At 44.1% G+C, this 27990-nt stretch overlaps 9 pseudogenes; all 9 read right to left on the bottom strand.

Moving 5' to 3' along the window:
* Window positions 1-3093: 3093 nt before the first annotated feature.
* On the bottom strand, window positions 3094-3213 carry LOC141267450 (5S ribosomal RNA; annotated as a pseudogene).
* Window positions 3214-8814: 5601 nt separating this feature from the next.
* LOC141267210 (5S ribosomal RNA) lies at window positions 8815-8923 on the bottom strand (annotated as a pseudogene).
* A 950-nt stretch (window positions 8924-9873) lies between these two features.
* On the bottom strand, window positions 9874-9988 carry LOC141270253 (5S ribosomal RNA; annotated as a pseudogene).
* A 620-nt stretch (window positions 9989-10608) lies between these two features.
* LOC141269696 (5S ribosomal RNA) lies at window positions 10609-10727 on the bottom strand (annotated as a pseudogene).
* A 1012-nt stretch (window positions 10728-11739) lies between these two features.
* Window positions 11740-11859, bottom strand: LOC141267525 (5S ribosomal RNA; annotated as a pseudogene).
* A 619-nt stretch (window positions 11860-12478) lies between these two features.
* LOC141268573 (5S ribosomal RNA) lies at window positions 12479-12597 on the bottom strand (annotated as a pseudogene).
* A 923-nt stretch (window positions 12598-13520) lies between these two features.
* On the bottom strand, window positions 13521-13640 carry LOC141267318 (5S ribosomal RNA; annotated as a pseudogene).
* Window positions 13641-14246: 606 nt separating this feature from the next.
* On the bottom strand, window positions 14247-14365 carry LOC141268103 (5S ribosomal RNA; annotated as a pseudogene).
* Window positions 14366-15347: 982 nt separating this feature from the next.
* On the bottom strand, window positions 15348-15467 carry LOC141269823 (5S ribosomal RNA; annotated as a pseudogene).
* Between the last annotated feature and the right edge of the window lie 12523 nt (window positions 15468-27990).

The following is a 27990-nucleotide window of genomic DNA, read 5'->3' as shown; positions in this document are numbered from 1 at the left end:
TCATTTTTAAAATTTTATTCTTACTTTATACTTCTTATTTTTCTATTTTTTCATTTTTTAATTCTCATTTGATTTTATTTGAGTTCAATATCTCAATTGAGAAAACACATTAATATTTAATAAAGTAATGTCTAATACAAGAGTATTGCTTCATTAAATATATATTGCTAAGGAAAAAAATGTTTACATTTTCTGAGTAAACACAACAATTCATTCATTCATTTATTCATTCATTCATTCATACATTCATATATTTATTCATTTTGGTTAAGGAGTATTCATTCTTTGATATTATTGGTTTAATAAAGATATAAAAACTTGTTTTTTCAAAATACACTGACACCTATGGGTTGGAAAAGGTAATTACACCTATGACATAAAAATGTTCTATCATGTGGAGAACTTGATTGATAATGAATTATTATCTATTATTGTTTATTATTCCGCACATAATTTATTTTAATATTTTGATAATAATTAGATGGATATTACTGATTGCTATGGTACGCTGTGATATTATAGGTTAGGAAAAACTGCCAGATTTGGTATCAGATTAGGGAATGAAGACTTCAATCAAGACATCGCAATTATGAATTCTATCTTAATAAAGACTCTTAATTTTTATAAATCAAAGAGATTCTCAAAAGTTACAAGAAGAAGCAACTGATATCCGGACGTCTCAGAAGGTAACAGGTGTGAATGCTGAGTGTTATAATAGACTGTGTCCATTACATACAATACAATTCACACCACTGATCACCAGGACGGCAGAGGACGATGATCCTATATGTACTGTGTTGTGTTCAAGTTTCATCACGTTCCAGTGGTTTCTTATCACCTGCAACGCTTCAATGAAAGCTGGTGAACAGGTAATACCTGGCATATGTGTCCTGTATATAAAGGACTGAGTACTGGTTATGGTGCTATATAAAGCAGGAAAGTGGCAAGTTAACCCTTGCTTTACTGACCAAAGACGTCACATCTGTTCCAAAAGTGACACGAGACCAGTGCGGACACACGGAAGATTCCAAAGACGATCCAACGTAAGTCCAGGTGACACTGCACAGATATTAAAGCTACATTTCATCCATGGACTTTGTTTTCTTATCAACTGACACACATGATCTTTCTAATAAAGAGTACAGTTTATGGACTGAACAATAATGAGTACATCATCTACATGCTGTAATTTATTTCAAAGGAGTTTTCATCTAAAGACTGTGTTATAAAAGAACAAAGAAGAAGACGAGACGACGACCCGATGACATCAGATGATGACGATTGAACCCGCGATTGCTTCAAATTAGATATAGGGAAGTATAATTATACATGTTAAATGAATATTAGTCACGGCTTACCATAACATGAATTCACTTCATTATATAACAATAATCCGATATTGATACTATTATTACTATTATTATTATTATGGAAATTTAATGATATTTCCAAGGAAGAAGGAAAGAAAAAATGATTGATGAATGTATCTTCTTTTGAGATATTTCAGTTAAAGTCCTTTTATTCTCAAAAAGGGGGAAATGTTAAATGGTTAATTATGGAAATTCATTTGGAATGTTAATCGATAATCATTTTTCTGAGTTCTATGCCTCAGCCATCGTGTCTAGTTGACATGCGCTATTTGTGTGTGTATTTTTGGTTCACTACCATATGTAGAACAGGTGTCCATACGACTGGCTATAAAAGCCCATGGTACAGAAAGGGGGGGGCTCTCTTGCTCTGCCCACCCCACAAGACACAGAATCTTCATGCTGAGAAGCAGATGACATGTAGGCCTGGACACATGCTGGACAAAGACATGATTTACCAGCCAGGATCCAAGGAAAGATGGGTGAATCTCAACAATTAAACAATTAAGCTAATTATGGACAAATGAACAATTACTTTATAACTAATTATTTATGTACCTGCTGCAATCTGATTCTTTTTAATGGACAATCCAAGAATAAATAGATACAATTTTTTATAAGAATATCGTGATATTGATACTTTGAGAAGTCCTCAGTAGAAAAAAATGATACAGGAAGAGTATTATTTTACAGTCTCCCATCCAAGTACTAACCAGGCCCAACGCTGCTTATCTTCTGAGATCAGATGAAATCGAGCATGTTCAGGGTGGTGTGGCCGTAAGCAGAGACAAGCCTCTCACTTGCTGCTTTTCTACTTTGACGTCTGGCTGCCGGCTGCCCTTTCCAGTGCTCAGCAAGACCAGGTCCTTTTGTGCTTTTCCTTCTCTTCAATTTTTTTGCTGGCTTCCTTAAAAGGTCTTGGAGACACAACGCCCCTCTCAGGGCCGCTGAGCTCACTGATCGGCTGCAGCGCTGTAGACGGAACGTCAGCTTCACGGCCAATGCCACAGGCCGGGAGCAGAGGCGAGACTCACCGGTTGACCCGGCTAGGTTGAGTAGAGAGCGGTTAGTTGCTTTCTAATAGCCTGCAGCCGGGGATTAACTTTTAATGAAAGGGAACAATCCCTTTGACTGTCTGCAGCGCGCCACACCTTGGAAGCGCACTCTCACACACAAGCCAGCATGCACACGAGCTCGCACGTGACAACACCCCCTATCTGCCCCTACAACCTCTCCGTCACCATGCGTCAGTCTCTCCTGCCTGTTTTATGATTTCAGGGCCCTAGCAGGAATCACCCCCTCCCCTCCCCAATTCCTTCCGCACCTTCCTTGCCTTCCTTGCACTGAGGTTAGCTCTTTGTCAGCCGTCTGGCTTGGTTACACAAGCTTCTTTGCAGAGAAACATGTTACTTCTGCTAGCCCTCGCTAGGCGGCCGGCATCCAAAACCTTCCCTGGGCACCTGCTGAAAGCATGGCCCCTTCACGGCCCCGGGTGCTTTTAACGCCATCATTTCCACACGGCGAGCTGCGGAGTCAATAAGCACTCCTAGCCGTGGCAAGGAGCTCGGTGTCAGGCCTGCGTGAAGGCGGCGGGGTAGCGTACTTAGCTGCCAACTGGCTCAGAGGCCTTGGGGCTTCCATCATCTAAGTTACTTAAGGTCGGTGTCCGGCAAGGAGCCGTTCCATGCTAGCTGAGCTGGGCAGTAGGGCAAAACGTCATCAAAATGGTCTACAGCACCCGGTGTTCCCAGGAGGTATCCCATCCAAGTACTGTTCGAGCCCAGCCCTGCTTTGCTTCCGAGATCAGACGAGATCAGGCGCATCCAAGGTGGTATGGCCAGTAGACGCTGCTCGATCCATCGCCCGGCCAGCCTTTCTCAGGATCGCTTTGTTATGATCTGCTACAGAGACTAAGGAAAGAAAGGAGATCTATCCCTACAATAGAACTAAGCTAGATCCCTACGATGTAACGGGGAACCTGATCCTGCGATCAGACCCGCTAAAGTCCTCGGCTAGTCTGAACGCAGACCTATAGATGTGAGGGAGGGATCCCTACAAGATCTAGGGACTGGGAAAAGTTGGACACCTCCTAGCAGAAATAGTAGCAGTCAAAGACAAACACACAACAAAAAGGCATAGGGGTCAGAAGACCTAGCAAAACTAACAGAGAACGGCAACAGAGCAACAAGCTAGCTCAACAGTAGTAAATACAAATGAAGTCCAGCAAAGCCAGGTGTGTGGAGCCGGATTAAATAGGCAAAATGGTCATGTGACCAGCAAACTAAAAAAAACCTAACAGGAGAGTTGTAACAGTACCCCCTCTTCTAAGACGATCCTCCGGATCCCCTAGGCCCAGGCTTACCAGGAAACCTCCGGTGAAACGCTCGGAGAAGTCTGGGGGCAGAAACATAATCCGCTCTCACCCATGAGTTATCCTCAGGTCCGAAACCCTTCCAAGCGACGAGATACTGCAAACTCCCTCTATACCGTCTAGAATTTAGGATGCGGGAAATTTCATATTCCCCGTCCTCCACCACCGGAGGAACAGTGGCAGAGGCGTCACCATCCGACACATCAGCTTTTTTCAACAGAGAAACATGAAACACCGGATTAATCCTCCAGGACGTAGGAACCTCCAGCCTAACAGCAGATTGGTTAACTATCTGAAGTACCTTAAAGGGCCCTACGAACTTGGGACCCAATTTTTTAGAAGGAATCCTCAATCGCAGATTCTTAGAGGACAACCAAACCATGTCACCAACCGCAAACAAAATCTCTTGCCGTTTCCTATCAAAGTACCTCTTAGATTTTTTGTTAGCCTCCTGAAGATTACCACGCACATCCGTCCAAACTCTCTCCAAATCACCGGAAAAACTCTCCTCCTCAGGCACAGCCGAAACCAATTTGGAAAATGACCCAAAAGACGGATGTCTCCCAGAACAACAAAAAAAAGGCGAACACCCAGCAGAAGAGGATGTATGGTTGTTAAGAGCAAATTCAGCAAGTGGCAGAAACTCAGACCACCCCTCTTGATTGTCTGCCCCAAAACAACGCAAGAACTGCTCAACATCCTGGTTCTTCCTTTCTGTCTGGCCATTAGACTCAGGATGATATCCGGATGAAAACGACAAATGAACTCCCAACCTGTCACAAAAGGCACGCCAAAAACGAGCCACGAACTGAGGTCCCCTATCAAAAATAATGTCAGTAGGAACACCATGTAGTCTGACAATCTCCTTGACAAAGGCCTTAGCGAGTGTCTTACCGCAAGGCAGTTTGATGAAGGGAACCAAGTGACACATCTTGCTAAAACGGTCCACGACCACCCAGATGACCGTGAAACCTTCAGAGGGAGGAAGGTCAGTAATAAAGTCCATAGCCAGATGTGTCCAAGGTGCACTAGGAACCTCCAGAGGGCAAAGCAACCCCGCAGCAGGAGCATGCGAAGACTTGGATCTTGCACACACAGTACATTGGCGCACCCACTTAATGACTTCCTTCTGCCATCCAGGCCACCAAAAACTGCGACCCACAAGTCTCTTGGTCTCAGAAATTCCTGGATGACCTGCCAACCGAGACTCATGACACTCAACAAACAAATCTCTCCTAAAGGTCCTAGGCACAAACAACCTCCCATGGGGAGTGTTAGATGGGGCATTCTCCTGTGCTTTAAGAATCTCATCCTCCAAAACGGAGTCCAAAGCAGCAATCACAACACCTTCTTGTAAAATGGTCTCCTCTTCCTCCTCAACACCGACCATGGGAGAAAAGCTGCGAGACAAAGCATCCGCTTTAACATTCTTGGTACCCGGGATGTAAGTAACGGAAAAATTAAACCGCGAGAAAAAAAGTGCCCACCTAGCCTGACGGGCATTCAAGCGCTTGGCAGCATCAAGATAGATCAGATTTTTATGATCAGTGAAAACTTGAATGGGAAATTCAGCACCTTCCAAGAGATGACGCCAGTGTTCAAATGCGAGTTTAATCGCCAGCAATTCCCGATTATCAATATCGTAATTAAGTTCAGTCTCGGAAAATTTTTTTGAAAAAAAGGCACAGGGATGTACTCCATCCTTGTTTTCCTGAGACAACACCGCACCAACCCCCACCGAAGAAGCATCAACCTCAACCAAAAACGGCTTAGTCACATCAGGCTGCATAAGGATGGGAGCAGAGGTGAACCTCTCCTTTAGAAACACAAAAGCTTCAATAGCCTCAGAAGTCCACTGAACCACATTAGCACCTTTCCTGGTGAGATCGGTCAGCGGTTTGACAATAATAGAAAACTTTTTTATGAATTTTCTGTAATAATTGGCGAAACCCAAAAACCTCTGTATCGATTTCAAATCAATAGGCCTAGGCCATTCCTGCACAGCTTGAACTTTAACCGGGTCCATCTCAAAACCTTCACTGGAGACAATGTAGCCCAAAAAACTAATTCTCTGTACAGCGAACTCACATTTCTCCAGCTTAGCAAAAAGCGAATTGTCCATTAATAACTGTAATACCTCACGTACGCTCCGCCAATGAGACTCCAGATCCGGCGAATAAATCAAAATGTCATCCAAATACACAACCACATTTTTGCCGATTAAAGGTCTAAGGATATCATTAATAAGATTCTGAAAAAATGCTGGAGCATTGGTGAGACCAAAAGGCATAACCAGATTCTCAAAATGACCCACAGGAGTGTTAAAAGCAGTCTTCCATTCATCACCCTCCTTCATGCGCAACAAATTGTATGCTCCCCGGAGATCAATTTTAGAGAACCACTTGGCCCCCACTAACTGGTTAAATAAATCAGGAATCAATGGCAGTAGGTAAGGATTGCGTACAGTAATTTTATTAATCTCACGAAAGTCCAGACAAGGACGTAAACCGCCATCTTTTTTTTTTACAAAAAAAAATCCAACAGCTACAGGAGACTTGGAAGGCCTAATGTGACCGGCGGCCAAGCTTGTCTGTATGTATTCTTCCAAAGCCTTTCTTTCAGGAATAGTAAGATTAAATAAACGACTCTTAGGAAGAGTCGCGCCAGGGACAAATTCAATGGTACAATCATAGTCTCTATGGGGAGGCAAAACCTGCGACTCCTCCTCAGAAAAAACTCTCCAAAAATCCTGAATAGGTACAGGCAATTCCCCTCTATCCACAGCAGCAATGCACCCGTTACAACACTTGTCATAACACTTAGGGCTCCAGGACTTAATTTCATTGGTAGACCAATCCAGTACAGGATTGTGCAATTTTAACCAGGGTAACCCCAATATTACTGGAGAAGGCAAATTATCCAATACCACCAAATCCAAATTCTCTTGATGAATACCATTAATAGTGAAGGGAAATTCACAGACCTTGTGAGTAACACTCTTCAAGGGAGAGCCATCGACTGAAACCACAGCAATAGGGGATGACAAAGTTTTAGGTTCTAATCTAAGTTTTTCTTAAGAATCCCCCATCAATCACATTCAGAGTAGATCCACAATCCACAAATACCCGAAACTCAATTAATTCATCCTGAGCAGCAGTAGTGGCAGATAGGAATACTCCCTTAGAATTTAAACAGGCAATACGAGCATGACTGACCATTTTTTTTTCTTTCTTCTTACGAAGCACACAGCTCTTAATAAAATGACCCGAATTTCCGCAATAGAAACACAAGCCTTCAGAAAGTCGGCGGTCTTTTTCCTGAGAGTTGGGTGCCATCGGCTCTCCATTGTCAGCACAGAACCTCTCAGGACTCGAAGCTGACATAGCAGAGGATTTGCTCTCATTAACCCTTTCACGCAGTCTCCTGTCCACCCGTATAGCTAATTGCATTGCCTCCTGCAAGTTTCCAGGTGTGGGATAAGCAATCAGTAAATCCTTTACCCTTTCACATAGCCCTGCAAGAAACAAGCTTTTCAGAGCAGAATCGTTCCACCCCACCTGGGCAGACCACCGACGGAAGTGAGAACAATATTTTTCCACATTACCTGATCCCTGCCTCAAACGTCTTAATTCAGACTCAGCAAATGAGACACGATCAGGATCATCGTACAACAAACCCAAAGCAGAAAAAAAACTATCCACTGATCTAAAGCACGGATCACTAGGTTGGAGAGAGAAGGCCCATCCCTGAAGATCTTTGCGCAAAAGTGACATTATGATCCCTATGCGCTGTGATTCATCACCAGAGGATCCGGGTCTCAAACGAAAATATAATAGACAAGCATTTTTAAAAGAAAAAAAATCTTGTTGTTTGCCAAAAAATAGACCAGGCAGACGTACCTTAGGCTCCAAAAAATGAGCTCCAGAACAGCTACTCACGTGTTGTTGGAGCTTGGTCACCTCCAGAGAGAGTCCCTGCAAGCGTTGAGCCAAATCTTGCACCGAGACCATGATGGAAAACTGGAGGTCTTTTCTTAGAGAAATTTTTTTTTTTTTATGGCTGGAATTACTGTTATGATCTGCTACAGAGACTAAGGAAAGAAAGGAGATCTATCCCTACAATAGAACTAAACTAGATCCCTACGACGTAACGGGGAACCTGATCCTGCGATCAGACCCACTAAAGTCCTCGGCTAGTCTGAACGCAGACCTATAGATGTGAGGGAGGGATCCCTACAAGATCTAGGGACTGGGAAAAGTTGGACACCTCCTAGCAGAAATAGTAGCAGTCAAAGACAAACACACAACAAAAAGGCATAGGGGTCAGAAGACCTAGCAAAACTAACAGAGAACGGCAACAGAGCAACAAGCTAGCTCAACAGTAGTAAATACAAATGAAGTCCAGCAAAGCCAGGAGGGCGGAGCCGGATAAAATAGGCAAAATGGTCATGTGACCAGCAAAATAAAAAAAAACCTAACAGGAGAGTTGTAACACGCTTGGTGGCGAGCAATCTGGCCGTGACGGGGCGGGCTCCGAAGGGTCCATGCAAAGGCTGTGCCGTCCCTACAGGTGTGGTTTGTTTTGCAGTGATTCACCCGCCGCATCAGGTGTCTTCAAAAATGTCTCGGCGCAGGGTCTCCTGCAGGCTAAACCCTTCATCGCGGTAATGTGACAGAAAGAGCAAGCTGGACCCGTAACTTGGGGGCGGAGCGAGACGTCCAGGGGTGAATGAAGGAAGAGGGTGAGATGGTTGCCAGTGACATTGAGCTGCTCTTCAGGGGGGAGGGTCGTGTTGCCTGCAAAGGTCTTCTGCTTGGGGATACCGGTGGTTGCCTCCAGCCACGCGGGAGATGCTGGTCCTGGTGAAAAGCAGCCTAGTATTAAAAGTAAAGAAGCAACAATGCTGGAGGCCCACGGTGATCAGAAGGATGCTGGTATTTTGCAGAGATGAAATAGCGCAAGAGAGAAAGCAAATGAAAAAAAGAAAAGAGAATGAATGTGTGCACTTGTGAAAGGGAATAGAAAAAAGGCACAGAAGAGAGTGAGACCTGCTGGTGGAAGGAAAGAAAAAGCAAAAGCCTACAACACCTGGTATTCCCAGGCGGTCTCCCATCCAAGTACTAACCAGGCCCAACCCTGCTTAGCTTCTGAGATCAGGCGCATTCAGGGTGGTGTGGCCGTAGGCACAGACAAGCCTCTCACTTGCTGCTTTTCTACTTTGAAGTCTGACTGCCGGCTGCCGGCTGCCCTTTCCAGTGTTCAGCAAGACCAGGTCCTTTTGTGCTTTCCCTTCTCTTCAATTTTTTTGCTGGTTTCCTTAAAAGGTCTTGTAGACAGAACGCCCCACTGAGAGCCGCTGAGTTCACTGATCGGCTGCAGCGCTGTCGACGGAACGTCATCTTCACGGCCAATGCCACAGGCCGGGAGCAGAGGCGAGACTCACCAGTAGACCCGGGTAGGTTGAGTAGAGCGTGGTTAGTTGCTTTCTAATAGCCTGCAGCCGGGGATTAACTGTTAATGAAAGGGAACAATCCCTTTGACTGTCTGCAGCGCGCCACACCTAGGAAGCGCACTCTCACACACAAGCCAGCATGCACACGTGCTCGCACGTGACAACACCCCCTCTCTGCCCCTACAACCTCTCCGTCACCATGCGTCAGACTCTCCTGCCTGTTTTATGATTTCAGGGCCCTAGCAGGAATCACAACCCCCCCTCCCCAATTCCTTCCTCACCTTCCTTGCCTTCCTTGCACTGAGGTTAGCTCTTTGTCAGCCGTCTGGCTTGGTTACACAAGCTTCTTTGCAGAGAAACATGTTACTTCTGCTGGCCCTCGCTAGGCGGCCGGCATCCAAAACCTTCCCTGGGCACCTGCTGAAAGCCTGGCCCCTTCACGGCCCCGGGTGCTTTTAACGCCATCATTTCCACACGGCGAGCTGCGGAGTCAATAAGCACTCCTAGCCGTGGCAAGGAGCTCGGTGTCAGTCCTGCGTGAAGGCGGCGGGGTAGCGTACTTAGCTGCCAACTGGCTCAGAGGCCTTGGGGCTTCCATCATCTAAGTTACTTAAGGTCGGTGTCCGGCAAGGCGCCGTTCCATGCTAGCCGAGCTGGGCAGTAGGGCAAAACGACATCAAAATAGTCTACAGCACCCTGTGTTCCCACGAGGTCTCCCATCCAAGTACTGTCCGAGCCCAGCCCTGCATCCGAGATCAGACGAGATCGGGCGTATCCAAGGTGGTATGGCCAGTAGACGCTGCTCGATCCATCGCCCGGCCAGCCTTTCTCAGGATCGCTTGTTGGCGAGCAATCTGGCCGTGACGGGGCAGGCTCCGAAGGGTCCATGCAAAGGCTGTGCCGTCCATACAGGTGTGGTTTGTTTAGCAGTGATTCACCCGCCGCATCAGTTGTCTTCAAAAATGTCTCGGCGCAGGGTCTCCTGCAGGCTAAACCCTTCATCGCGGTAATGTGACAGAAAGAGCAAGCTGGACCCGTAACTTGGGGGCTGAGCGAGACGTCCAGAGGTGAATGAAGGAAGAGGGTGAGATGGTTGCCAGTGACTTTGAGCTGCTCTTCAGGGGGGAGGGTCGTGTTGCCTGCAAAGTCTTCTGCTTGGGGTTACCGGTGGTTGCCTCCAGCCACGCGGGAGACGCTGGTCCTGGTGAAAAGGAGCCTAGTATTAAAAGTAAATAAGCAACAATGCTGGAGGCCCACGGTGATCAGAAGGATGCTGGTATTTTGCAGAGATGAAATAGCGCAAGAGATAAAGCAAATGAAAAAAAGAAAAGAGAATGAATGTGTGCACTTTTGAAACGGAATGGAAAAAAGGCATAGAAGAGAGTGCCCCCTGCTGGTGGAAGGAAAGAAAAAGCAAAAGCCTAGAGCACCTGGCATTCCCAGGCAGTCTCCCATCCAAGTACTAACCAGGCCCAACCCTGCTTAGCTTCCAAGATTAGACAAGGTCGGGCATGTACAGAGTGGTTTGGCCGTAGGCACATGCAAGCCTCTCACTTGCTGCTTTTCTACTTTGAAGGCGCAGACAAGCCTCTCACTTGCTGCTTTTCTACTTTGAAGGCACAGACAAGCCTCTCACTTGCTGCTTTTCTACTTTGACGTCTGGCTGCCGGCTGCTCTTTCCAGTGCTCAGCAAGACCAGGTCCTTTTGTGCTTTCCCTTTTCTTCAATTTTTTTGCTGGCTTCCTTAAAAGGTCTTGTAGACTCAACGCCCCACTCAGAGCCGCTGAGCTCACTGATCGGCTGCAGCGCTGTCGACGGAACGTCAGCTTCACGGCCAATGCCACAGGCCGGGAGCAGAGGCGAGACTCACCGGTAGACCCGGGTAGGGTGAGTAGAGCGCGGTTAGTTGCTTTCTAATAGGCTGCAGCCGGGGATTAACTTTTAATGAAAGGGAACAATCCCTTTGACTGTCTGCAGCACGCCACACCTAGGAAGCGCACTCTCACACACAAGCCAGCATGCACACGTGCTCGCACCTGACAACACCCCCTATCTGCACCTACAACCTCTCCGTCACCATGCGTCAGACTCTCCTGCCTGTTTTATGATTTCAGGGCCCTAGCAGGAATCACCCCCCCCTCCCCAATTCCGTCCACATCTTCCTTGCCTTCCTTGCACTGAGGTTAGCTCTTTGTCAGCCGTCTGGCTTGGTTACACAAGCTTCTTTGCAGAGAAACATGTTACTTCTGCTGGCCCTCGCTAGGCGGCCGGCATCCAAAACCTTCCCTGGGCACCTGCTGTAAGCCTGGCCCCTTCACGGCCCTGGGTGCTTTTAACGCCATCATTTCCACACGGCGAGCTGCGGTGTCAATGGGCACTCCTAGCCGTGGAAAGGAGCTCGGTGTCAGGCCTGCGTAGTAGCGTACTTAGCTGCCAACTGGCTCAGAGGCCTTGGGGCTTCCATCATCTAAGTTACTTAAGGTCGGTGTCCGGCAAGGTGCCGTTCCATGCTAGCCGAGCTGGGCAGTAGGGCAAAACGTCATCAAAATGGTCTACAGCACCTGGTGTTCCCAGGAGGTCTCCCATTCAAGTACTGTCCGAGCCCAGCCCTGCTTTGCTTCCGAGATCAGACGAGATCGGGCATATCCAAGGTGGTATGGCCAGTAGAAGCTGCTCGATCCATCGCCCGGCCAGCCTTTCTCAGGATCGCTTGGTGGCGAGCAATCTGGCCGTGACGGGGCGGGCTCCGAAGGGTCCATGCAAAGTCTGTGCCGTCCCTACAGGTGTGGTTTGTTAAGCAGTGATTCAACCGCCGCATCAGGTGTCTTCAAAAATGGCTCGGCGCAGGGTCTCCTGCAGGCTAAACCCTTCATCGCGGTAATGTGACAGAACGAGCAAGCTGGACCCGTAACTTGGGGGCGGAGCGAGACGTCCAGGGGTGAATGAAGGAAGAGGGTGAGATGGTTGCCAGTGACTTTGAGCTGCTCTTCAGGGGGGAGGGTCGTGTTGCCTGCAAAGGTCTTCTGCTTGGGGTTACCGGTTGTTGCCTCCAGCCACACGGGAGACGCTGTTCCTGGTGAAAAGGAGCCTAGTATTAAAAGTAAAGAAGCAACAATGCTGGAGGCCCACGGTGATCAGAAGGATGCTGGTATTTTGCAGAGATGAAATAGCGCAAGAGAAAGCAAATGAAAAAAAGAAAAGAGAATGAATGTGTGCACTAGTAAAAGGGAATGGAAAAAAGGCATAGAAGAGAGTGCCCCCTGCTGGTGGAAGGAAGGAAAAAGCAAAAGCCTACAGCACCTGGTATTCCCAGGTGGTCTCCCATCCAAGTACTAACCAGGCCTGACCCTGCTTAGCTTGTAAGATCAGACTTGATCAGGCGTGTTCAGGGTGGTGTGGCCTTAGGCAGAGACAAGAATCTCACTTGCTGCTTTTCTACTTTGACGTCTGGCTGCCGGCTGCCCTTTCCAGTGCTCAGCAAGACCAGGTCCTTTTGTGCTTTCCCTTCTCTTCAACTTTTTTGCTGGCTTCCTTAAAAGGTCTTGTAGACACAACGCCCCACTCAGAGCCGCTGAGCTCACTGATCGGCTGCAGCGCTGTCGACGGAACGTCGGCTTCATGGCCAATGCCACAGGCCGGGAGCAGAGGCGAGACTCACTGGTAGACCCGGGTAGGGTGAGTAGAGCGCAGTTAGTTGCTTTCTAATAGCCTGCAGCCGGGGAATAACTTTTAATGAATGGGAACAATCCCTTTGACTGTCTGCAGCGCGCCACACCTAGGAAGCGCACTCTCACACACAAGCCAGCATGCACACGTGCTCGCACGTGAAAACACCCCCTATCTGCCCCTACAACCTCTCCGTCACCATGCGTCAGACTATCCTGCCTGTTTTATGATTTCAGGGCCCTAGCAGGAATCACCCCCCCCTCCCCAATTCCTTCCTTGCCCTGAGGTTAGCTCTTTGTCAGCCGTCTGGCTTGGTTACACAATCTTCTTTGCAGAGAAACATGTTACTTCTGCTGGCCCTCGCTAGGCGGCCGGCATCCAAATCCTTCCCTGGGCACCTGCTGAAAGCCTGGCCCCTTCACGGTCCCGGGTGCTTTTAACGCCATCATTTCCACACGGCGAGCTGCGGAGTCAATAAGCACTCCTAGTCGTGGCAAGGAGCTCGCTGTCAGGCCTGCGTGAAGGCAGCGGGGTAGCGTACTTAGCTGCCAACTGGCTCAGAGGCCTTGGGGCTTCCATCATCTAAGTTACTTAAGGTCGGTGTCCGGCAAGGCGCCGTTCCATGCTAGCCGAGCTGGGCAGTAGGGCAAAACGTCATCAAAATGGTCTACAGCACCCGGTGTTCCCAGGAGGTCTCCCATTCAAGTACTGTCTGAGCCCAGCCCTGCTTTGCTTCCGAGATCAGACGAGATCGGGTGTATCCAAGGTGGTATGGCCAGTAGACGCTGCTTGACTCATCGCCCGGCCAGCCTTTCTCAGGATCGCTTGGTGGTGAGCAATCTGGCCGTGACGGGGCGGGCTCCGAAGGGTCCATGCAAAGGCTGTGCCGTCCCTACAGGTGTGGTTTGTTTAGCAGTGATTCACCCGCCGCATCAGGTGTCTTCAAAAATGGCTCGGCGCAGGTTCTCCTGCAGGCTAAACCCTTCATCGCGGTAATGTGACAGAAAGAGCAAGCTGGACCCGTAACTTGGGGGCGGAGCGAGACGTCCAGTGGTGAATGAAGGAAGAGGGTGAGATGGTTGCCAGTGACTTTGAGCTGCTCTTCATGGGGGAGGGTCGTGTTGCCTGCAAAGGTCTTCTGCTTGGGGTTACCGGTGGTTGCCTCCAGCCACGCGGGAGACGCTGGTCCTAGTATTAAAAGTAAAGAAGCAACAATGCTGGAGGCCCACGGTGATCAGAAGGATGCTGGTATTTTGCAGAGATGAAATAGCGCAAGAGAGAAAGCAAATGAAAAAAAGAAAAGAGAATGAATGTGTGCACTTGTGAAAGGGAATGGAAAAAAGGCATAGAAGAGAGTGCCCCCTGCTGGTGGAAGGAAGGAAAAAGCAAAAGCCTATAGCACCTGGTATTACCAGGTGGTCTCCCATCTAAATACTAACCAGGCCCAGCCCTGCTTAGCTTCTGATATCAGATAAGATCAGGCATGTTCAGGGTGGTGTGGCCACAGCCTGAGACAGATCTCTCACTTGCTCCTTTTCTACTTTGAAGGCACAGACAAGCCTCTCACTTGCTGCTTTTCTACTTTGAAGGCTGGCTGCCGGATGCCCTTTCCAGTGTTCAGCAAGACCAGGTCCTTTTGTGCTTTCCCTTCTCTTCAATTTTTTTGCTGGCTTCCATAAAAGGTCTTGTAGACAGAAGGCCCCACTCAGAGCCGCTGAGCTCACTGATCGGCTGCAGCGCTGTCGACGGAACGTCAGCTTCACGGCCAATGCCACAGGCTGGGAGCAGAGACGAGACTCACCGGTAGACCCGGGTAGGGTGAGTAGAGCGCGGTTAGTTGCTTTCTAATAGCCTGCAGCGGGGATTAACTTTTAATGAATGGGAACAATCCCTTTGACTGTCTGCAGCGCAGCACACCTAGGAAGCGCACTCTCACACACAAGCCAGCATGCACACGTGCTCGCACGTGACAACACCCCCTAACTGCCCCTACAACCTCTCCGTCACCATGCGTCAGACTCTCCTGCCTGTTTTATGATTTTAGGGCCCTAGCAGGAATCACCCCCCCTCCCCAATTCCTTCCGCACCTTCCTTGCCTTCCTTGCACTGAGGTTAGCTCTTTGGCAGCCGTCTGGCTTGGTTACACAAGCTTCTTTGCAGAGAAACATGTTACTTCTGCTGGCCCTCGCTAGGCGGCCGGCATCCAAAACCTTCCCTGGGCACCTGCTGAAAGCCTGTCCCATTCACGGCCCCGGGGTGCTTTTAACGCCATCATTTCCACACGGCGAGCTGCGGAGTCAATAAGCACTCCTAGCCGTGGTAAGAAGCTCGGTGTCAGGCTTGCGTGAAGGGCGGCGGGGTAGCGTACTTAGTTGCCAACTGGCTCAGAGGACTTGGGGCTTCCATCATCTAAGTTACTTAAGGTCGGTGTCCGGCATGGCGCCGTTCCATGCTAGCCGAGCTAGGCAGTAGGGCAAAACGTCATCAAAATGGTTTACAGCACCCGGTGTTCCCAGGAAGTCTCCCATTCCAGTACTGTCCAAGCCCAGCCCTGCTTTGCTTCCGAGATTAGATGAGGTCGGGCGTATCCAATGTGGTATGGCCAGTAGACGCTGCTCGATCCATCGCCAGGCCAGCCTTTCTCAGGATCGCTTGATGGCGAGCAATCTGGCGGTGACGGGGCGGGCTCCAAAGGGTCCATGCAAAGGCTGTGCCGTCCCTACAGGTGTGGTTTGTTTAGCAGTGATTCACCCGCCGCATCAGGTGTCTTCAAAAATGGCTCGGCGCAGGGTCTCATGCAGGCTAAACCCTTCATCGCGGTAATGTGACAGAAAGAGCAAGCTGGACCCGTAACTTGGGGGCGGAGCGAGACGTCCAGGGGTGAATGAAGGAAGAGGGTGAGATGGTTGCCAGTGACTTTGAGCTGCTCTTCAGGGTTGAGGGTCGTGTTGCCTGCAAAGGTCTTCTGCTTGGGGTTAACGGTTGTTGCCTCCAGCCACGCGGGAGACGCCGGTCCTGGTGAAAAGGAGCCTAGTATTAAAAGTAAAGAAGCAACAATGTTGGAGGCCCACGGTGATCAGAAGGATGCTGGTATTTTGCAGAGATGAAATAGCGCAAGAGAGAAAGCAAATGAAAAAAAGAAAAGAGAATGAATGTGTGCACTTGTGAAAGGGAATGGAAAAAAGGCATAGAAGAGAGTGCCCCCTGCTGGTGGAAGGAAGGAAAAAGCAAAAGCCTACATCACCTGGCATTCCCAGGCGGTCTCTGTTAAATGGTTAATTATGGAAATTCATTTGGAATGTTAATCGATAATCATTTTTCTGAGTTCTATGCCTCAGCCATCGTGTCTAGTTGACATGCGCTATTTGTGTGTGTATTTTTGGTTCACTACCATATGTAGAACAGGTGTCCATACGACTGGCTATAAAAGCCCATGGTACAGAAAGGGGGGGCTCTCTTGCTCTGCCCACCCCACAAGACACAGAATCTTCATGCTGAGAAGCAGATGACATGTAGGCCTGGACACATGCTGGACAAAGACATGATTTACCAGCCAGGATCCAAGGAAAGATGGGTGAATCTCAACAATTAAGCTAATTATGGACAAATGGACAATTACTTTATAACTAATTATTGTATGTACCTGCTGCAATCTGATTCTTTTTAATGGACAATCCAAGAATAAATAGATACATTTTTTTATAAGAATATTGTGATATTGATACTTTGAGAAGTACTCAGTAGAAAAAAATAATACAGGAAGAGTATTATTTTACAATGGTGAGCCAGCCAGTCCTGTTTTTTTGTTTTTTAAATTAAGTAAGTGAATTTCTTCCGTGAACAAGGGGGGAGTCCTGACGAGCTGAACAGCTGTTGTTCACGTGTCAGTAAATTCACTAGTTTGTCACGAGAAGCAGAAAGGACCTACAGACTGAGGAAAGACCGGAAGCAGAGGTACTAACAAGGAACAGAATCACACAGGAAAAGAATCAGACGAACTGAAGACAGGACGTGCTGATAAAGAGAAGCCAAGGAATCTTAAGGTAAGCAAAATATGGATATAATTTCTTCTTTTGCTAAACAAAGTAATATTAATTTCAAAGTTAATGTAGGAGATGACATAGAAGTTTTGTGGCTCAGTTTATACAAAGAATGTGAATTGCAGAATTTACAGTTAACTTCTAAATTGGTAAATAGAGACAAACAGAAATTGAGAAATATTCTACATTTGGTAGATTTTTTTCATAGTCTTGTGTTAGAGATTTCTAAGCAGGAAAATAGTGTAGAAGTGTCAGACGGTGATACTGATTCTGACTGTAATGTGGAAAATGAACAAGAAGTAAGACACGTGTCTGTAACTGAAGGTGACCTTGGGTCTGACCAAGAGACGGACATACAGAAACCTGACATGGGAGGAGACATGACTGACATACGAGAAACCGACATACTAGGTGATGTGGGAGGAGACGTGAGTGACGTAGGAGGAACGGACGTACAAGAGCCACTAAAAATATCAGAGAATTCTGGAATTACCCAGGCTCAACTCCAAATTAAAATGAGGAAAAATTTGCTGAAATTATACAAAATCATGCCAAAATATGATGTCAAAATCCATGCCTGTAGAAATTCAGAGACATTTGAGAGCTTCTCTGATAAGTTTGATTTATCCAATGAGGAGAGGAATCAATTATTTAAAATATGGATTCCTGTGACATTGTCCAGACGTTTACATTTAATGCCCTGTGAAAATGACTCTCCTAATGGATGGGAAAATGATTCGGACAGATTAAGATATTTGATTTATTGTGTCACAAAGGATTTTCCCAACATAGAAGATCTGCAGAAACTAAGGATTGGTAGGAAGGAATGTACATATACATTCATGTCCATATTTGAACGGTTGTACAAAGCTCTCATCAAAAATGGAAAAGTACAACATATGATAACAACTTTTGTACAAAAATTCAAATTCCTAAATTCAGTTTCCCAAGTTATGGCATCACAAAAAAATTCATTATTTGAATGTGCGCAGATGCTGGATTTTGTTAGAAAACATGAGAATCGTGAAAAGAAAATAAATCAAGCTAAATTTATAAAACCAGGAAAGGTAAAATCTTACCAAAAGCCAATATCAAACTCTCCTAGACTGAGTCATCCCCATAGTGAACTCTATCAAATACGCAGAAGATTTCATATATGTTATAAGCCATATCAGCCAGTGCAAAGATCCATCTCTCCACAGAATGAGTTAATTCTCAGTCAGAACTGTGATTCTCTAAAAAGGAAAATGGCTGAAACTGATGGACAGAGACAGGTGAGACGACCAACTCACAGTGACGTCATGGAATGTGGACAGAAGAACAGGCAGTTCTCTGAGGTTTTGAAGGATAGAAAAATGTCTTTCCTAAATAGGGCGTTCCTGGAGATATTTGAGAGAGACAGAAGATTTGGTTTAGGGAGTGGCTAAGGAAAAACGGTAATTATAATGTTGTATCAAAATGTAATACAATGTCTCAATATTTATTTATAATCTTATACAGTAAAATTGTAGATACATAGTTTCTAATAGTTCATATATATATATATATATATATATATATATATATTTATATACATACACTTGTCTAAGTAGAGATTGCGTATAATTGTATTTATATATACGTTTATAAAATATATATATATATATTAATTAATAAATTAGAACTTCATATATATAAATTTAAGTAGCAATATTTTGAATTACATTAGAACCAACCAATATATGTATAAGATATTTAAATAATTCTGTTTCTGTATGAATTTGATATTTAATTTTATTTTCTTATATTTCCTTAGAGTTTTCATTCCAAAGCAGGATTTGATCAAAGAACTCTAAAATGGATTTATTTCTTTATTCACACAGGAAGTGAAAAAATTGCATGATTTTATGTGTATAACATTTTAAAATAATAACAATATATCTAGTTGAACTATAATATATATGTAATACTTATTAATTCTTTTGTGTTGCTAATATTTTCTGTGCATGAAGTGTTCGTGCAAATTAAAGTAGCTTTACAGCATGACGTGTGACAGCTGCGGCCTTTGAACTTTGAGCTAATAGTATAGGATCCCATTCATTCTATTTTCAACTGATGTAACTTAAGACCGGGCAGTCAGTGAAAAAAAAATCTAAGACAAGAGTTTTTTCAAGTGTCTGAAATTCCCGTGACTTACTCTCATATTATATAATATGTACTTGGGGAATATTCAAAGAAATAGAATCATAGAATCATAGAATGGTAGAGTTGGAAGGGACCTCCTGGGTCATCTGGTCCAACCCCCTGCTCAAAGCAGGATTCACTAGATCATCTCAGACAGATGTCTGTCCAGCCTCTGTTTGAAGACGTCCATTGAAGGGGAACTCACCACCTCTCGTGGCAGCCTGTTCCACTCATTAATCACCCTAACTGTCAAAAAGTTTTTTCTAATATCTAATCTGTGTCTCCTCCCATTTAGTTTCATCCCATTGCTTCTAGTCTTTCCTTGTGCAAATGAGAATAAAGATCATCCTTCTACAATGTGACAGCCCTTGACATATTTGTAGACAGCTATTAAGTCTCCTCTCAGTCTTCTTTTTTTCAAGCTAAACATTCCCAAATCTTGCAACCGTTCCTCATACTACATGGTTTGCAGACCAGTCACCATTCTGGTCGCTCTTCTCTGAACTTGCTCCAGTTTGTCTATGTTTTTTTAAAATGTGGTGCCCAAAACTGTACACAGTATTCCAGATGAGGTCTGACCAAAGAGTAGTAAAGACCGATAATGACTTCACGTGATCTAGACTGTATGCTTCTGTTAATACATCCCAGAATTGTATTTGCCTTTTTTGCTGCTGCATCACAGTGTTGACTCATGTTCAGTCTATGATCTATTAGTATACCTAAGTCTTTTTCACATGTACTGTTGCTTAGCTCTATTCCTCCCATTCTGTATATGCTTTTTTCATTTTTATTGCCCAGATGTAGTACTTTGCATTTTTCCCTGTTAAAAACCATTCTGTTGGTTGCTGCCCACTGCTCCAGTTTATTTAGGTCTTTTTGAATCCTCTCTCTCTCTTCTCTAGTATTAGCTATCCCTCCTAGCTTTGTGTTATCAGCAAATTTAATCAGTTTACCCTCAATTCCTTCATCTAAATCATTGATAAAGATGTTGAACAATACAGGTCCCAGGACGGAGCCCTGTGGTACCCCACTTGAGACATTCATCCAGCTGGATGTGAAGCCATTTACAACCACCCTTTGAGTCCGATCACTAAGCCAGTTATGAATCCACCTAACAGTTGCCTGGTCCATTGCATACTTGGTCATTTTTTCAATAAGGATGGTGTGAGATACTTTGTCAAATGCTTTGCTGAAGTCAAGATATACTATATCTACAGCATTTCCCTGATCCACCCAGTCAGTGATTCTGTCATAGAAGGAAATTAAGTTAGTCTGACATGACTTGTTAGTTACAAACCCATGCTGACTCTGGTTAATCACTTCATTCTTATCCATGTACTTACATACATGTTGTTTAATAATTTGTTCAAAGATCTTTCCTGGTATAGAAGTCAGACTCACCGGCCTATAGTTCCCTGGGTCCACCTTCTTCCCCTTTTTGAAGATAGGAACAACATTTGCTCTTCTCCAGTCTTCTGGGACTTCTCCTGTTCTCCAAGAATTTTCAAAGATTATGGAGAGTGGTTCTAAAATTTCTTCTACGATCTCCTTCAGTACTCTGGGGTGTAATTCATCTGGACCTGGAGACTTGAACTCATTTATGTTAGCTAAATATTCCCTCACAATCTTTCTGTTTACAGATATCTTGGATTCCTCTATTCCTTTAAAAGGACAGTGGAGATCAGTTGATGTTACATTTTCTTTCTGAGAGAAAACAGATGCAAAATAAGAATTAAAACGTTCGGCCTTCTCAACATCCTCTCTTCCCATTTCTCCATTTTCATCCTGTAAAAATCCTATAGCATCTTTGACTTTTCTTTTACTTTTGACATACCCCCAAAATCCTTTTTTATTGCTTTTGACATCTCTTGCAAGCCTTAATTCATTGTCTGCTTTAGCTAACCTGATACGTGCCCTGCAGGATCTGCAGACTGCATTATAATCTTCTTTAGATATGCCTCCCTCTTTCCATTTAATAAACATTTCTTTCTTTCTTTTTAGCATGTGTTTAAGTTCTGTGTTCATCCATCCTGGTTTCCTTAAATGCTTCCCATTCTTCCTACTTTTCGGGATTGTTAACGATTGTGCTTTGAGAATCTCATTTTTAAAAATTTCCCATCCTTCCTGGACATTTTTGTCCTTAAGGACATCCAGCCATTGGATCCCTCCTATTCTCTTTCTGAGTCTCTTAAAATCTGCCTTTCTAAAATCTAACCTTGAAGTTTGAGTCTTCACATGTCTTCCTCCTCTAGTTATCCAAAATTCTATAATAGCATGATCGCTGCCTCCTAGGGTCCCAGCCACCTTTACCTCCTCAACCATTTCCTCCCTGTTTATAAGGATTAGATCCAAAGTAGCAGATCCCCTTGTTTTCTCCCCTACCTTTTGGAAGATAAAGTTGTCAGCAAGAGAGGATAAGAATTTGCTTGACCTGTTAGTTTTACTTGAGAGAGATTCCCAACAAATGTCTGGATAGTTGAAATCTCCCATGACCACTACGTCATATTTTTTGGAGAACTTGGTCATTTGATACATAAAGAGTTCATCCATATCTTCAGCTTGCCCAGGTGGCCTGTAGTAAATGCCTACAATGGTGTCCTTTCCGTTGTTCTCTCCTTGTATTCTTACCCAAACAGTTTCCACAGAACTCCCAGTCTCTGAAGCTTCAATCTCTGTGCAGATATACGCTTTTCTAACATACAATGCAACACCTCCTCCTCGTTTATCAAGTCTGTTTCTTGCAAATAAGTTGTATCCTTTTAGCCTTTTATTCCAATCATGTGTATCGTCCCACCAAGTTTCAGTGATTCCAATGACATCATATTCCTTTTCCTGCGTTAGTAGTTCCAATTCTCCTTGTTTGTTGCCCATGCTTTGTGCATTTGTATAAAAACATTTTAGTTTGTGATTGGTTTCTCTTCCTCCCATATTTTTATTATTTAAATTGTTTTGTCTTTGTTCTTCCTTTCCACTTCCAGTAGCAGAGATCTCAATAGTATTTGTCAGCTGTATGGCTTTTTCTGGCCTTTTGCTTCCCTTCCCACATTGTTCTAGTTTAAAGCTCTTCTGATGAGTGTAGCAAGGCGACTTCCAAATACATGTTTTCCAGTCTTCGTAAGGTGCACCCCATCTCTAGCAAGTAGTCCATCGTATAGGTAATTCATTCCGTGATCCAGAAATCCAAATCCTTGTTGACGGCGCCATCGACGTAGCCAGTTGTTCACCTGTAGAATCTTATTCCACCTCATTGTTCCATGGCCATCCACTGGGAGGATGGATGAGAAGACCACCTGTGCTCCCAATTCTTTCACTTTCTTGCCTAAGTCTTCAAAGTTACTGCAGATGGTTTCCAGGTCCTATCTTGCGGTGTCATTTGTCCCCACATGTATTAGCAGGAATGGGTAGTGATCTGTAGGTCTGAATAGTCTTGATATCCTGTCAGACACATCTTTAATTTTTGCTCCTGGAAGACAGCACATTTCTCTTGAGGTTATGTCTGGTCTGCAGATAGCGGCCTCTTTTCCTCTTAACAGGGAATCCCCCATGACCACCACTCTCCGTTTTTTCTTCACAACATTCTTCTTTTCCCATCCAGGAGGATTCTGAGGGCTTACAAGGTTATTCATTGCTGGCAAAGTCTTATTTTGCTGTATTTCTTCATGGTTCTCCTGCGTGAGAGGCTGGTACTGGTTCCTGAGCAGTATGGGTGCTGACTGCCTCTCGATCCTCCTGCTTCTGTGGGTCACATGCTTCCATTCCTCTGTTTCGTCAGGTGCAGTTCAAATTTCTTCTCTTTCTGAATCATGAAGAGATAATTCTGCTCTGTCTAAGAACTCTTCACCTTCCTTAATGATTTTCAAGGTAGTTAACCTCTCTTCTAGATTTCGCAACTTCTCCTCCAACAGGGACACAAGCTTGCATTTCTGGCATGTGAAGTTTGGCTTTTCCACTGGCAAGTCTGTGAACATGTAGCAGGATGTCCTCTTTTCAGCTCCAACAGCCAAAATCCAGTGTTCTTTGAGCTCGCGGAGACTCTTCACTTACCCCAAAATGCAGTGGGAATATGCAAATTATCTCCTCAGTACTCCTCCCCTGGTTTACCGATGTCCTCTTTTCAGCTCCAACAGCCAAAATCCAGCGTTCTTTGAGCTCGCGGAGACTCTTCACTTACCCCAAAATGCAGTGGGAATATGCAAATTATCTCCTCAGGACTCCTCCCCTGGTTTACCGATGTCCTCTTTTCAGCTCCAACAGCCAAAATCCAGTGTTCTTTGAGCTTGCGGAGACTCTTCAATTACCCCAAAATGCAGTGGGAATATGCAAATTATCTCCTCAGGACTCCTCCCCTGGTTTACCGATGTCCTCTTTTCAGCTCCAACAGCCAAAATCCAGTGTTCTTTGAGCTCACGGAGACTCTTCACTTACCCCAAAATGCAGTGGGAATATGCAAATTATCTCCTCAGGACTCCTCCCCTGGTTTACCGATGTCCTCTTTTCAGCTATAACAGCCAAAATCCAGTGTTCTTTGAGCTCGCGGAGACTCTTCACTTACCCCAAAATGCAGTGGGAATATGCAAATTATCTCCTCAGGACTCCTCCCCTGGTTTACCGATGTCCTCTTTTCAGCTCCAACAGCCAAAATCCAGGGTTCTTTGAGCTTGCGTAAACTCTTCACTTACCCCAAAATGCAGTGGGAATATGCAAATTATCTCCTCATGACTCCTCCCCTGGTCTACCGATGTCCTCTTTTCAGCTCCAACAGCCAAAATCCAGTGTTCTTTGAGCTCACGGAGACTCTTCACTTACCCCAAAATGCAGTGGGAATATGCAAATTATCTCCTCAGGACTCCTCCCCTGGTTTACCGATGTCCTTTTTTCAGCTCCAACAGCCAAAATCCAGTATATAAATATAAAGATATTCAATTGATATGGCAATGCGCATTAATAAATTGGGATACAACAATTTTGGGTTAAATATATATATATATATATATATATATATATATAAAACTTCATATGTGGAATGTTTGAGTTGAACAGATCTGTGAATGTCAGAGTGAAGGTGACAGATGAGTAAATCAGCAGCTGCTAAGTGTGATTGATGTGACAGAGGCCTCGTATGTTTGTATGTTTGAAAAAAAAAAATGTTTCTTTATGTGAAGGTACAAAAATATATTTAATTCTGAGGAAATTATAATACATAATTAGGTATTACTGTATCTACATATATATATTTCTATATTTCTTTAATAATTATTATTTCTTGATTTAACTAATAGTGGATAAGGGCAACCACACATCAAAATGGTTTACAAAGCAAATTTATATTTAGAATAATTTTCCACATGATAATATTCTTGAATAACTATAATATTATTTTTAATGGTTACCTAAATAGGTACACACCTCTCTTTAGTCAAATCTATGCTACTCATCGATATGAAATTTATGCACAATATTTCTAGAAGAAAAATTATTTTTAATTTGGTTCTGATATATACATAAATTTTATAAAATAATATTTCTGGTATTAAGGGGGAAAATGTGTTTTTGATCCTGATTACATAATCACTTTTGATCAATACTTATTTTCCACACATTTTAATAAAGAAGAAATAATAATAAGGTACTATGGTATAATTAAGAAGGGTATTACATGCAAAGTTGCATAATTTAATATTTTTTGGTGGTACAAGGTTATGACAAATATGAAATCATCCAGATAATGGAGCTATAATGGTATTTTTTATGGAGAATATAATTACTCTGCATTTGTTATTAAAATTTAAAGGCCTTATTTTTATTCTTATTTTTACTCTTAATTTTATTTTTCATTTTTAAAATTTTATTCTTACTTTATACTTCTTATTTTTCTATTTTTTAATTTTTTAATTCTCATTTGATTTTATTTGAGTTCAATATCTCAATTGAGAAAACACATTAATATTTAATAAAGTAATGTCTAATACAAGAGTATTGCTTCATTAAATATATATTGCTAAGGAAAAAAATGTTTACATTTTCTGAGTAAACACAACAATTCATTCATTCATTTATTCATTCATTCATTCATTCATACATTCATATATTTATTCATTTTGGTTCAGGAGTATACATTCTTTGATATTATTGGTTTAATAAAGATATAAAAACTTGTTTTTTCAAAATACACTGACACCTATGGGTTGGAAAAAGTAATTACACCTATGACATAAAAATGTTCTATCATATGGAGAACTTGATTGATAATGAATTATTATCTATTATTGTTTATTATTCCAAACATAATTTATTTTAATATTTTGATAATAATTAGATGGATATTACTGATTGCTATGGTACGCTGTGATATTATAGGTTAGGAAAAACTGCCAGATTTGGTATCAGATTAGGGAATGAAGACTTCAATCAAGACATCGCAATTATGAATTCTATCTTAATAAAGACTTTTAATTTTTATAAATCAAAGAGATTCTCAAAAGTTACAAGAAGAAGCAACTGATATCCGGACGTCTCAGAAGGTAACAGGTGTGAATGCTGAGTGTTATAATAGACTGTGTCCATTACATACAATACAATTCACACCACTGATCACCAGGACGGCAGAGGACGATGATCCTATATGTACTGTGTTGTGTTCAAGTTTCATCACGTTCCAGTGGTTTCTTATCACCTGCAACGCTTCAATGAAAGCTGGTGAACAGGTAATACCTGGCATATGTGTCCTGTATATAAAGGACTGAGTACTAGTTATGGTGCTATATAAAGCAGGAAAGTGTCAAGTTACCCTTGCTTTACTGACCAAAGACGTCACATCTGTTCCAAAAGTGACACGAGACCAGTGCGGACACACGGAAGATTCCAAAGACGATCCAACGTAAGTCCAGGTGACACTGCACAGATATTAAAGCTACATTTCATCCATGGACTTTGTTTTCTTATCAACTGACACACATGATCTTTCTAATAAAGAGTACAGTTTATGGACTGAACAATAATGAACACAATTATGGACTGTACAATATCTACATGCTGTAATTTATTTCAAAGGAGTTTTCATCTAAAGACTGTGTTATAAAAGAACCAAGAAGAAGACGAGACGACGACCCGATGACATCAGATGATGACGATTGAACCCGCGATTGCTTCAATTTAGATATAGGGAAGTATAATTATACATATTAAATGAATATTAGTCACGGCTTACCATAACATGAATTCACATCATTATATAACAATAATCCGATATTGATACTATTATTACTATTATTATTATTATGGAAATTTAATGATATTGCCAAGGAAGAAGGAAAGAAAAAATGATTGATGAATGTATCTTCTTTGGAGATTTTCAGTTAAAGTCCTTTTATTCTCAAAAAAGGGGGAAATGTTAAATGGTTAATTATGGAAATTCATTTGGAATGTTAATCGATAATCATTTTTCTGAGTTCTATGCCTCAGCCATCGTGTCTAGTTGACATGCGCTATTTGTGTGTGTATTTTTGGTTCACTATCATATGTAGAACAGGTGTCCATACGACTGGCTATAAAAGCCCATGGTACAGAAAGGGGGGCTCTCTTGCTCTGCCCACCCCACAAGACACAGAATCTTCATGCTGAGAAGCAGATGACATGTAGGCCTGGACACATGCTGGACAAAGACATGATTTACCAGCCAGGATCCAAGGAAAGATGGGTGAATCTCAACAATTAAGCTAATTATGGACAAATGGACAATTACTTTATAACTAATTATTGTATGTACCTGCTGCAATCTGATTCTTTTTAATGGACAATCCAAGAATAAATAGATACATTTTTTTATAAGAATATCGTGATATTGATACTTTGAGAAGTCCTCAGTAGAAAAAAATAATACAGGAAGAGTATTATTTTACAGTCTCCCATCCAAGTACTAACCAGGCCTGACCCTGCTTAGCTTCCAAAATCAGATGAGATCGGGGGTGTTCAGGGTGGTGTGGCCATAGGCAGAGACAAGCCTCTCACTTGCTGCTTTTCTACTTTGACGTCTGGCTGTCGGCTGCCCTTTACAGTGCTCAGCAAGACCAGGTCCTTTTGTGCTTTCCCTTCTCTTCAATTTTTTTGCTGGCTTCCTAAAAAGGTCTTGTAGACACAACGCCCCACTCAGAGCCGCTGAGCTCACTGATCGGCTGCAGCGCTGTCGACGGAACGTCAGCTTCACGGCCAATGCCACAGGCCGGGAGCAGAGGCGAGACTCACCGGTAGACCCGGGTAAGGTGAGTAGAGCGCGGTTAGTTGCTTTCTAATAGCCTGCAGCCGGGGATTAACTTTTAATGAAAGGAAACAATCCCTTTGACTGTCTGCAGCGCGACACACCTGGGAAGCGCACTCTCACACACAAGCCAGCATGCACACGTGCTCGCACGTGACAACACCCCCTATCTGCCCCTACAACCTCTCCATCACCATGCGTCTGACTCTCCTGCCTGTTTTATGATTTCAGGGCCCTAGCAGGAATCACCCCCCCCTCCCCAATTCCTTCCGCACCTTCCTTGCCTTCCTTGCACTGAGGTTAGCTCTTTGTCAGCCGTCTGGCTTGGTTACACAAGCTTCTTTGCAGAGAAACATGTTACTTCTGCTGGCCCTCGCTAGGCCGCCGGCATCCAAAACCTTCCCTGCGCACCTGCTGAAAGCCTGGCCCCTTCACGGCCCCGAGTGCTTTTAACGCCATCATTTCCACACGGCGAGCTGCGGAGTCAATAAGCACTCCTAGCCGTGGCAAGGAGCTCGGTGTCAGGCCTGCGTGAAGGCGGCGGGGTAGCGTACTTAGCTGCCAACTGGCTCAGAGGCCTTGGGGCTTCCATCATCTAAGTTACTTAAGGTCGGTGTCCGGCAAGGCGCCGTTCCATGCTAGCCGAGCTGGGCAGTAGGGCAAAACGTCATCAAAAT

This window comes from Phyllobates terribilis, unplaced genomic scaffold, assembly GCF_046119375.1.
Source record: "Phyllobates terribilis strain yellow unplaced genomic scaffold, ASM4611937v1 Scaffold_4__5_contigs__length_816908805, whole genome shotgun sequence".
Classification (NCBI taxonomy): domain Eukaryota; kingdom Metazoa; phylum Chordata; class Amphibia; order Anura; family Dendrobatidae; genus Phyllobates; species Phyllobates terribilis.
The sequence above is the reverse complement of the archived record's forward strand: the minus strand, read 5'-3'. Positions and strand labels throughout refer to the sequence as shown.